This window comes from Macaca nemestrina, chromosome 5, assembly GCF_043159975.1.
Source record: "Macaca nemestrina isolate mMacNem1 chromosome 5, mMacNem.hap1, whole genome shotgun sequence".
Lineage (NCBI taxonomy): Eukaryota > Metazoa > Chordata > Mammalia > Primates > Cercopithecidae > Macaca > Macaca nemestrina.
This window is the reverse complement of record NC_092129.1, coordinates 132,224,017-132,237,127: the sequence shown is the minus strand read 5'-3', so window position 1 is coordinate 132,237,127 and position 13,111 is coordinate 132,224,017. Positions and strand designations below refer to the sequence as shown.

Sequence of the window (13,111 nt, the reverse complement as noted above, 5' to 3'; positions counted from 1 at the left end):
ATTGTGATTTATGATTTTAGTAACTATGAATATCTAGAACACTGATTATTAGAGAAGTCATTACAGCTATCTATGGGTAGTATTAAAAATGGGCAGGGATGTTTGGGGTTGTCACAATAATTAAAGGGTGCTACTGGCAGTGGTAGCTCCAACATCTGTTACAAATCATAAATAAGAGACTAGCTTAAAAAATCATTTTATAAATATCTGTACCCAGATCCTAATTCCATATTACATATAAATATAAAAAAGTTTTGCAACCTCAATATCCTGAAATTTAATAACCTAAAATTTCCAAGAATGGAAATCCAGGAAAAATTAGACATTATTTGATTTGAAATGATTGAAGAGTTATCATTTTTGTGAAAATCGCTAATGGCAAGACTATTCCCATATTTGAATTGCCAGTAAATCATACCATATTCTTTCTCTATTTGTTCCTTCTGCACTCATAATTTTATGAATCTGTAGACATCTGACCAACGCAGTATATCATCTGGTGTAGGTGAGCCTAATTTTTACATACTGAAATTTATAATACATGTAACATATAATTTTGTGTAGTTTTTTTGGATGTTAAATTAGACAATTATATTTTTAATTACATGCACAGTTAAGTTACAGTATCTATGATTTTCATTCAAGGATCTTAAGGGGAAGATTACAAAACACCAATTATGAAAAGGAAATGTTTGGTCTGATAGAGTAAAAGTCACTATTCTAGGGTAATAGGCCTGGGTATAACTGTTATTTGTACATGCTTGGCAAGGACTTTGAACTTTTTATGCCTGGCATTTGATAGTCAATGATTTGCTCCTTAAAGCTCTATTCTTCACTTCTTCTCCTGAAATTGTCACACTACTACTGTTGTCTGTGACCCAAATACAGTCCCAGGGAGAGTTGCCCCAACATAAACACATAATAGTCTAAATGCAGAGCAGCCTCTGATACTCCAGAAATGAGTTATGGTCTGCTTCTAACTCGGAGTAAACCTCATGCTCACATTATATAAGCCTTGTAGAGGCCAAGGAAATGGAATACTCATTCAAAATGGTATAAATTACTTTACCTCCCTGAGTTCTCTTGTCATAAGACTCTATATGATTAGTTCTTCACTTTATTCTTTCAAGCAACGAAGAGACACTATAGAAAGTCATGACATTTGGGGTTTTTATGTTGTTGTTTTTGTTTGGTTTGTTTGTTTTTTTCTTTTGCTCCACTTCCTATATTTCATCAGTTGGGAAAGTTGTAAAATTAGGTACTTAGGCACGTGAAATTTCTTAAAGCAGGTTATAACAGCTTTCAAGGTTCTTAGGTTTTGTTTATTGACTGAAGGACATGCTGACTCCCACTCTGTCATGTAAACTGAATATGGCTCAATTTTATTAAATTTGCTATAAAAACACATCCATCATTTACCTTGATTGCAGTATTAAATCGGCTTCTCTAATAATGTCCTTGTCATATTCAGAATCTTGAATGAGTCATTTACATTAATGATATTATCTTCATTAGTAGATAAGCAACTTCAAGTTGTTAATGATTAAAGGGTATGTATTGTCCACTGACATGCTTCTTAAGTACCAACAGAAGATTAGTTAGTAACTAAATTAGCTAACATGCTTGAAAATATAGGGAAATGCAACTAAAACATTGTCACAAAGACCCAGCATCCCTACTCTGACTTCAAACCTTATCTTTGATTTTACATGGTGATTCCCCCAAGAACCACAAAGTTCTACCCCCTATGAAAACAAAGAGGATGCATCAATTCGAGGTCTCATGTCTTTCTACTACTGCACCACTATCTAGAAGAAGACTTAGAATTGCCCCACTTAGCATCCTTAGGAGATATAGTAGGGGGCTTTTTTTCCAAGAGACCTTATCTAACTCTTCTTTGCAGTTTGGAAAATGTGCCCAAACCTAAACTGATCATGGTCATCAGGGAGAGGGGCTCTGCTGATTGCCTCATTACAATCAGGGCACATCCCTAGAGAGAGATGTGGGTTATATCCATCCAATCATATTGCTGAGAGTGGGAGGAAGGTTAGTTTCCCAAAGGAAATTTTTATTAAAGAAGGTTGCATGAATGCTGACTGGCAAAACCAACAGATGTTCATCGCAATGATTTTCCTCTAATTGGATTGATGATTGTTGTTGTTTTATGTTTTAAGAAAACCCTGAAAAAAATCAAGGAAGTACATAATTCACTCTCTCTATATAAACACCTTTCTACATTTCAAATAAAAGAAAACTCCCAGTCTTTTGCAATTTAAATACATATCAAATTTAAAGCATTTCTTCATCTTTGACTTTTCATTAGCAGAAGATCATTAATGGTGATTCATGGGATTATTTTCTTCATATACCCCTGCATGAGTTACTTTTGTGTACCATGTTTCACATTTTTCGTCTATTTTTGAAATTTCACTATAAAATCAAGTCATATTGAATATTTTATAGTCTCTCTTCTTTAGAATTTAGATGAAATTCTTGTTGCAAAGCCACACTTGCAAAAAGGCAGTGTTCTTCATAAAATGGAATAATTAAAAATTTGTATACTTTAATATCAAAAAATGCCTTGAAGGAGTCATGTTTATAAAATACATAAGGACACATTGCTCATCTTTTTCTATAGAGAAGAGTGGTCTTTAAAAATATGTGGTTGAATCTCTTCTCTCATCTAGATCATCTTGAAGTTATAACAGTTATAGAATATATACTGGCCATAAACACTGTCATAAACTCTGGCCATTTCTTCTACTGTTCTAGCTTCATGCTATCTTCTCTGCTGTCCTTGGCTTCATTCTTTCTGTTTGGAAAACACTGCTTCAGATTTCATCTCTTCATCCAGAGAAATTGCCCAATGTCTATCAACTCACACCAAATATGCTTCTTGGGAAAAGATATCCTGTAATTTCATAGCTTTGGAGTCACTGATCCAGCCCAGATAAGTCATCTGTTAGACTACCTACTGGTGCCACTACCTACCCAGTTACCTAGGCAGAAACTGTAATTTTCCTATATGCCTCCACTTCCTCACCCTCTTTGTCTTGTAATTTACTTTATGCCTCTTATATCTCCATTTCAGTCACCACATCTTGGTACAATATCCTCTTAACTAGTCCTCTTGCAGCCAGGCTTATCTCAGCCTTGCCACCACAAGATATTTTTCACATTGTGTCTAGAGTAAACCTGTAAAACAAAAATTTGAGTATAAAAATCTTCCATATTAAACCCTTCCAGAGCATATCAAAAACTAAGGATAAAACTCAAAAGTCCCGGTTCCTTCCTGTCTCTCAGTATCACCTTTCCCCATTTCTTCTCAAAGAGAAAAGAATTTCAATTTGTAGCATTTTAGAACCATGCACAATTTTTGTCAGAAAGCTATTATCTGTTTTTCCTTTGTGTCTTTGTTGTTTCTTATGCCTGCAATACCCTCAAACTACTGTCTTACCCTTCCTTTAATATTTAGCTCAAGGTGTCAAACTGGGTATACCCTTTGTTTTTGTACTACTATAACAGAATACCAGAGACTGAGTAATTTAGAAAAAAATAGAATTTCTTTTTCCACAGTTCAGGGAGCTGTAAAGTTCAAGATTAAGGCACTAGCTGGTGAAGTCCTGGCCTCCCTACTTCGGAGATGTCACCTTGAATGTTGTGTCTTCCCAGGGAGGAACACTGTGTCCTCATGTGACAGAAAGCAGAAGGGCTAAAAAGAGGAACTCTCTCCATCAAGCCCTTTTAATATTAGTATTATTTTAGTTTTGCCTTCCATGGGACATTTGGTCCCATCATTGGGGAGGAGCCCTCATGGGTCAATCACGTCCTAAAGGCCTCACCTCCTGATACTCTCACATTGGCAACATCTAAATTTTGGAAGGGATACATTTAAACTACAGCAGCCTTCTTGGCTCCTCCAAGCAGATTCCAGATTTTCTTCTTTGTATGTTTTTATGTTATACAAGTTATGATATTGTGCTCTATTTCTTATTTGCTTATCTGTTTTCAAATTAGACTATAAACTTGAGGGTTAAGTCTATATTTTTTCCTTCTTTTTTAATGTATCCTCAGAACACAGCATGATAACTGCAATGCAAACACTTAATAGAAGTCCTCAGGATGGATGGATAGTTAGATATTGTATCAGTTACAAGTACTTCTTCCTAGCTTTAAAACTAATCTGCAGACTATCCCCAACTTCACTGCTTAGTCTCGTTTTTTACCTCTCCCTGTCATGCAAACCCTGTTTAATTGAGAAAACTACAGTTCTCACTTATTATTATGGCTTATAATTTATGTCTTATATTTTAGTTTATGTTGGCTTTCTAGCCTTCAATGCCCATTGTTCCTATCTATCCCCCTAATTAAAATAATAACCACATCCAAGTCTCAACTTAAGTGCCATTTATTTTCATAAAATCATCCTTAACCACCAAACTCAGTGTAATGGCTTTTTTTTAACAGAAGTAACGAGCAGAACAAATCAATGATATCAATAAATAAATTACACAATTAAGATAAATCTTAGGTAAATATTTCCTTTTTCCTCCCAGTGCAGATTAGTTTACTACAATAATGTCGTCTTCTCTAATACCATATGACTCTGCACAGTTCGGCTATATTGTAATGATCATTGTATTGTAATAATCATTTTATCTGTCTATTCCTTTCCCCTCCTGTGCTAACCCTAAACTGAAAGCCTCTAAAAATTAGAAGCCATGTTTTTGTGCATATGTTGTTAGAGTTCTACACAGTACTTAATGCATAAAAGATGCCTAATAACTTCTTTAACAAAATGAATACAGACATTTACCAAACTCCATAAGGTAATAAGCTGTACTAAAACAGGGATTTTTCTTTTTTTTTTTCTTTTGCTTAGTTTGATTCACTATCCGTCACACTTGGTGTAGAGCCTGCCACACATTAGAATTGAATAGATAATTATTGGGTGAATGGAATAATGTCATGTAACAAGAAGCATTTAGCTGTAACTACTACCTGTGTGTTTTGTGGGCTCAGAACCTATCACATTCATTCAGGAAGGCAAAACTAAAATAATGCTAATATTAATACTAACAGCTTTCACACAAACATACACATATACCTAGCAATGCTATGTGAAATGGTGACCATGGACTGAATCACCCTGTGAGAATAACAATGCCTGATCATACATACACTTTACTATTACAAATTCAAATTTACATGCTTTGCAAAGGAAGGTAAAGAGTACAACTTATTAAATGTAGTGACTACAGCTCACATTCCAAAGGAAATATATTCTCCTTTAGTCTCAGCACCCTTATCCTTGTCCTGTGATTGATGTCTTGCCTTGCTACATAGGTTTCTCATCTTTAAAGTTACTAACTTTGTATACAACTTGGCCTTTAAGAGCAAGCCACTACTTCATCTGGGCATCAGCAGTGATGGATTTCAATACAGGAGAAAAAGGCTGTGGACCTATTGGGATATGGTATATTTGCACCTAAATGTGCCTCTTTCTTAGGAGATTTTCATGGGCAACTCTGTCTAATAATCAGGTCTTATATGTTGCTCTGTTGCATACAATGAGAAACACAGTGCTCCAAGAATGAAATTGTGAAATGTTGGGAAAGAGAAGCCATCAGAGACTTCAAAAATGTGACCAGAGGATTATAGGGAGCATCAGCAAATATCAGTGTCTTATAAGCCAAAAAAGGTAGAGAATTTCTAGAAAGAAAAAAGATTAATGAGTTGCAAATACACCAGAGATTTAGTGGGTATATTAAGATCACCAAACCTTATTCAAGGCAAAGTTTTGGTTAGTCGTGTCAATGATAGTATAAAACTACAGAATTCTCTATTTTTCAGTTTTTGTATTGATAGGAACATGAGACTTTACATACATGGAAAAAATAAAGATTTTAAAAACATTCTACTTTGACAGTTAATGAGCATAGAACACTTTCTGTTTGGAAGAAAGAACACATTCTGAATTTCTCAAGCTTGATGTCAAATCAGCCCTAAGAGACCTAAGGCAGTTTCAGGGATATATGGGAGGAACTGGCCATAGAACTAGTTGAGGACTAAAAACTGAAATTGTAATGAGAGACAGCAATTCCCCCTACACTTAAACTGGCACTGAGAAAATGTTTGCAGAATTTATGGTGAAAGGAAACCTAGAACTTAAGGGGTTGTAAGTAAAAATGTCTTTTAAAAAGTTATGTGTCATCATGCCTGAAGCCCAGGGAATGTATTTGGATGGCTAAAAATTAGTCCATGATCAGACCATGATCAGAAGCAACATCTTTATGATGAGCTTTCCCAGTCATTTGAAGTCACTCTTAAATATACTATACTCACAGTAACAAAGTAAACAAGTAAAAAGGCAAAGGAGAAAGTTGCACTCAAGCAGCCTTGTTTTCTTGTCCTTAGTCTTGAGGAAATTGGTGCCTAAATTGAAAGTGCCCTGAAGGCGGCTTTAACTTATTTGACCAGACCTTACCCCAGGGATTGCCTCAGGTCCTGTTGACCTAGGCAACTATTTGAGGGTCAAGCTTCCACTCAACTCAAGTATTCTTGAAGAAACCCTCCTGTGTATTCAAAGTAGGCAGCATCATTTTCCTCCCTCTCAGTCTTTCTCTCACAATTGTTTGTTCTTTAATGGCTATGACTCTTTTTGTGCTGCTGGCAAAGGAACTCCTCCAGAGGGTGAATTAGGGCAACCGGTGTTCAGTACTTCCCTCCTGGGGCAGTAACAGGTGCATCTCTGTTTGTTTATCATTTTCTTGGTTGTACTCTGCCAGAATCTCACATTATAATTTGTAAAACTGACCTTATATGTTCTCTGAAATCAGAATTCCAAGTAATAACATAGTTTGTATTTAAGACTGAGGATGTTGAGGTGAGTTTGGTCGGTCAATTGGTTGGTTGGTTGGTTAGCTGGAAATTATGATGGGAAAAAGTGAGAAAAAAAGAAAATTAGGAGAATAGAAGTTGCATGGGGGGAGTCTGTTTTAGACATCCCAGTCTCTTAGATACAAAGACTGGCCCCTTTGCAACTTTCTTATATTACTAAGTGCTCTGACAGAAACTAGTTTTCTAATATACATTTTTGGTGGGAAGGCAACATTTATATGCCTAACACTGTAATAGGCACTCTTGGAGATGGAGGGTAGAATAATATGAAAAGTGATATAGGGCATGCAAAAGCATTTTAAAACATGGACACTATATAAAAACGTCAATATTATGATGCAATCATGTCAGTTTAGCTGGAAAAACAACATGGATTGCTAAAAATGCTAGGATTCATTTCCTGTGTGCATGAGTTATTTTGGTTCATTCTGAGGGAAGAGACACAACCTTTAACTTAATTCAACATGTACATTCATGTATGCTTGCATATAAGTGTGAGATTAATGCAAATTTATCACCTCTGATAATAAAAGAAAACAAATAGAACATATTCCCAAATGAGTGTGAGTCCATAGTGAGATCTTTCATTATATACAGGATGACCATATGTCCCAGTTTGCCTGGGACAGCCTCAGCGTACTCTTATGGTCCTAGTACTATTATAGATAAAACACCTCTCATTCTTAAAAGTGTTGTAGTTTTGACAATAAATTATAAGCTCATCCTATAAAATGTGGTGAGTTTAAATGACTGTAGACATGAAGACTTCCAAAAGGAAAGAATTGTGATTTTCGCTCATTATCTTTGACCTTATATAGTTTCTGTGACAACTTTAAAATTCTATAAGATCTACCCTCTAGCAATAAAAGTTTTTGTGAAGTTTTTGTCGACTTAAATTATATTCATTTTACTTTTAAGGAAACAGAAGACTCTACCAGTTAATGTGAGGAAATCTACCTTGTACCTTGGTAGAAAAAATAGTGAAGATACTTTAGAAAATAGTCTGAATTTCTTTCAAATAATTAAACAGGGTTACTATATGACTCAGTGATCCACTCCTAGACAGTAGATATGAAAACATGTCCACAAAACAATTATAGAAGTATTATTTATAATAGCCAAAAGGTGGAAACAACTTAAATGTCCCTCAACTGCTAAATGGATGAACAAAATGTGGTACAGGTTGAATGTCCATTATTTAAAATGGTTGAAACCAGAAATGTGTTGTATTTTGTATTTTTTCAGATGTTGGGACATATGCATTATACTTTCAGGTTGGTCATCCCTAATCTGAAAATCCAAAATCTGAAACGCTTCAAAGAGCATTTTCTTCAAAGAGCATTTTCTTTTTGAGTACATGCTGGTACTCAAAAAGTTTCAGATTTTGGAGCATTGCAGATTTCAGATATTTTTCGGATTTGGGATTCTCAACCTGTATATCTAAACCATGGAATAGTTTTCAGGAATAAGAAGAAATGAGGTGCTGATACATGCTACAATATGAATTAAGCTTGAAAGCATTCTCTTAAATGAAAGAAACCAGTCTCAGAAAGTCGTATGTGTTTCCATTCACATGAAACATTCAGAATAGGCAAATCTATACAAGCAGAAAGTAGGTTAGTAATTGTTTTGGTCTGGTGGGAAGGGGGAATTGGGGAGAAAGGGGAGTGCTAGCTAAAGGGTACAGGGTTTCTTTTTGAAGTGATTAAAATATTCTGTAATTAACTATGGTGATAGTTGCACGTATCTGTGAATATATTAATAACCATTGAACTATGCACTTCAAGTCGGTGAGTCATCTGATATGATAATGATATATTAATAAAGCTGTTAAAATAGAAAAAAGAATAAGGACTCTACCAGTCAGAATAGTAGCCAATTATCACTAATAACAATAGCCAACATTTATGGAGAATTTACATGCCTTATCTCAATGAACTCTCACAAAGTGACCTATGGCATTTACTCAACAATTATCCCCATTTTGAATATAAAATATTAAGCATAACATGTTAAGTAAATTATCCAAGGTCACTGTAGCTTGTTAAGTAAGTTGTCCAAGGTCACGTAGCTTATGACATTGAGTACAAGCTGGCTAGAGACACGTAACTACAATGATAAACCTTAGGGATATCTGTTTACCTAGGTCCAGCCTTGTGATCGAAACCTGTGACACATAGAACTTCGCTTCACTTTGGAGCCTGCTTTTCAGCAGTAGGTAGAAGGAAACCACATCTTGTCTTTGTAGGTCGGAGAGAACTTAGAGCTTCAATGAGTTCTAAGTCCAAACTGAGCCCTTGTACTTTCTTCTCTGCTGGTTTTGTCCTCTGTCCACTGGCCTGTCTCCTCATCACGCTTTTTTATGGTTTGATCTCCCTCTTATTTTCACTTCTGCTCTCCACCAGTAGTTAGGATTACATAGAAAGCATTATAATTTAGGTCTCACTTTTTAGGCTTGGTCCTTGCGTAGGACATACATACATATATTAGAGAATACTTAGAATATTTATTTGTAACAAATAAAAATGAGTCAATTCCTTTGGTCAATTTAAATGAAAAGTAACATTAGGGCAAAAGATAAAAGAAGAAAAAGACATAAAGAGATTTTTCTTTAAATGACTTGAGAGAAATTTAATCAAGCCACTTAGATTTATATACTAGGAAAAACTGGTTTTTTGTTGTTTTAGGAACAGTAATGTATGCACATGATAAAAATAAAATCCAACAAGACAGATGGTTTTTAAACAGTTAAAGCATCACTGGTAATTCGGAGTGTGTAATAGGAATCTTAGAGGAGCAATATCACCTTACTCTACATGCTAGACTTTATCCCAACAGTGACCTCAAATCACTTAAGGCATTATTTTCTATATGGAGATTCAGTAAATGGTATGCTCAGGTACAACAGGGAACCTGCTGTGATTCAAATGTTCGTCCCTCCAAAACTCATGCTGAAATTTAGTACCCAGTGTGGCAGCTTTGAGAGGTGGGGCTTTTAAGAGATGATTGTGTTATGAGGGCAGAGCCTACTTAATGGATTATTGAGTTAGTAGATTAATGGGTTATGATAGGCATGGGACTGGTGACTTTATAAGAGGAAGAGAAACTTTAGCTACCGTGTTCAGCCCCCTCGCCATGTGATGATGCCCTGTACTGCCTTGTGGCTCTGTAGAAAGTCCCCTCCATCAGATGCAGCCCATTGACCCTGGACTTCCCTGCCTCCAGAAGTGTAAGAAATTTTTTTTCTAATAATTACCTAGTTTCAGCTATTTTGTTATAAGAAGCAGAAAATAGACTAAGACATAGCCTAAAGGCTATTTTCCTACCAGGAATTATTAAGTAGGTAAAACATACTTAGATTTCATTCTCCATGAAAAGCTGATGTATATGTGAGTATGTATAAGTTAAAGAGAGAGGAAAAAGAGAAAGATTATTCTGATTCATTTTCTGAATACTTTTCCTCTTGAAAGTCATATTATGACCTTAAAGTTATGGATCTAATAGTGCTATTCAACAAAGAAGTGCTTTCTCCACCACGGGAAACTGCTTAGCAGGTTTTTTTTAAACGTTGAGTGTAAACTTACCATACAACTCAACAATTCCACTCCTAAGTGTCTAGCCAAGAGAAATAAACGCATATATCCACATAAATATTTGTGTTCAAATGGTCATAACTACATTGTTTGTAATATCAAGAACTGGAAACAAACTAAATGCTCACTAACTGATGAATGGATAAACAAAATGCAGCATATTCATACTATGTAATATTATTCAATAATAAAAAGAAAATAAATGCTGATGCATGTTCCAACATGAATGAAGCTTGAAAGCATGATGTCAACTGAAGGAAGTCAGCCACAAAAATACCACATATTGGATGATTTGTTTATATGAAACGTACAGAAAAAATAAATCCGCAAATATAGAAAATAGATAATTTTAGGGAGATGAAAGTTTTCTGAAATTAGACTGAGGCAGTGATTGTGCAACTCTATAAATATATTTAAATCTCTGAATTTTACACTTAAAACAACTAAAATATAGGGTATGTGAGTAATAAGGCAGTTAAAAATCAATCAGGGTAGTATACCATATTAAGAAAATGAAAGAAAAATCAATAGATTCAGAAAAAGTAGATGACAAAATTCAGCATCTAGTTTAAAATTCTTCTCCCTATGAACCACATTCCAAGCAACTGAAAATACGGTATATTAATTAGGCTGTAGTGAATTATGTTCTAGTAACTGACAATCCCAAAATTTCAGTGGCTTAATATAATAAAAATGCATTTCTTTCTCATACTAAAGAGCCAACAGGTGTCACCAGCAGAGGCTGGGGAAAACAGAGACAGACTGTACTCATCATAGTGTTCAAAAGCAAAGTCTGACAGAAGATACGTTTTAATACCTGTTTCTGAGATTTCAAAAAAAGAGGAAAGGAACATGGAAAATCCTGCCCTGCCTCTTATATCTTCTTCCAGGAAGTGAAGCACATCACTTCTGCTCATATTTCATTGACCAAAGTAAGGCGCATGACCACAGCTAATTTCAAAATATACTCATGCAGAAGAAGGGAAAAGAAAATATCTATAAGCAGCCTGATCACTACCACAACATGATACACCTTAATCTTTCTATTGCACTGAATAAACCTGAGCAGAGAGCAAGATAGCCCAGAACTGACTGACAAAGAATATGATAGGTTAAGAAAAGTAGATATGAGGTATGATGGGTTTGGTGGCTAAAGGATCAGAATTTATATTTAACAAGTTAATACTTCAGGGGAAAATTTGGAAACCATGGTTAAACCCTAGATATTAAAGATTTAAAGCAACATTTTAAGGTAGGCTTACATCTTAAGACTTAAAAGTTATGCTTCGGTAGCTGTTAAGACTTTAATGGAAAAAAATTTCTACAATATTAATAGGAAGAATATTGCTAAAGTAAGTAGTGAGCTTTTGCCCAGGCTGAGGCCCGGTCAGATATAAAAATTAGAGCTGTAAAAATGGCAGTGGAGTCCATAACTTTGTTGAAATATTAAAATCATTCAATAAATGTTAAATTTTATTATACAATTCTTTCTGCGTCTCTCATAAAGATAATATGATTTTGCACTTTACGTTTTTAGCTATTGATAATGGTGATCTACCTACTTAAACACCACCTGTTAAAAAACCATGCCTATCTGTGTTTATTTTAGCATTCAGAAGAATAAATATAAATTTAAAAGATGAAGAAATATATATATATTTTGTGTGTGTGTCAAGTGTAAGGCAAAAAATAGAACAGCACTTTTCCCTGTAACAATGATGAGTGGGAGTTGCAATATAAGGGCAAAATTTCTAAAGTCCTAGGTAAAATACAAAGGAATATTGAGTACAAAGTGACAGCACACTGTCGTATTTTTGAAGCTGATTTACAATGTCTTTCTCTGTTCATTCATGTCAAGCAATGTTTTAGGTATGGGGTAACAGTTTGAAAATTATCAGTCAGATTATCACAGATACCGTTAGAATTCTTGTTACTTTTTCATCACTGGTTAGTGGCTTGATAGGTTTTAATATTGTTTCATAAACCCTTTTACCAAATACCACTATACATATTACTGATTTGTCTTTACCTTAGAGTTTTTTAAAGGTAAGAAGTAAATCCTAAAATTTTCTCTTAGACATTTAAATTAGAGTATATTTAAGAAAAAAAGGGACAAGACAGTGCAATTTTAAAGTCGTTTGGCAAACTGATTCTGTCAAGAAAGCTTAGTTTCATTCTGTTTGCTGCAACAGCTTTTTTTTCCCATAACTCCACTCTTCTTGTTCTTGTAATACATTTGGGAGGCCTGTCAAGGCCTATCCACTCTCTAAATAGCTTTGCAGATTAAATTTTTAACTCTCTTCTCTTCATGCAGATGTATATTTCTGACAAAGAATTGCCCTGAGATGTCAGCTTCCATTTTTTTCACTGGAGAGAAAGCATATAGGTGCAAGTGTGGATTCTCAAGTCTCACCCTCATCAGGAAACACACACATACACGTAGATTCTCCTCTCTAGGACCATGCATCAGTATTGGTGTGGCTTCTTCCTTCTGGATTTTTTACTCATACTTACTTCTCTCTCCTTACCCTTCCATGGGGCTTGAAGGTAATATTATAAGACATTAAAACAAGAAAATAAATGTAATATGTTTATTTTTGTAAGCTGATAATCTTAAT

At 34.8% G+C, this 13,111-nt stretch overlaps 1 long non-coding RNA gene across 1 annotated transcript in view; it reads left to right on the top strand.

The window, feature by feature from the left end:
• Nucleotides 1-13,111, top strand: part of LOC105490884 (uncharacterized) — a 150,826-nt gene that overhangs the window by 134,376 nt on the left and 3,339 nt on the right. The window contains exon 3 of the long non-coding RNA XR_011623122.1: nt 12,808-13,040. This is a non-coding gene — a long non-coding RNA (uncharacterized lncRNA). The remainder of the gene's footprint in view (nt 1-12,807; nt 13,041-13,111) is intronic.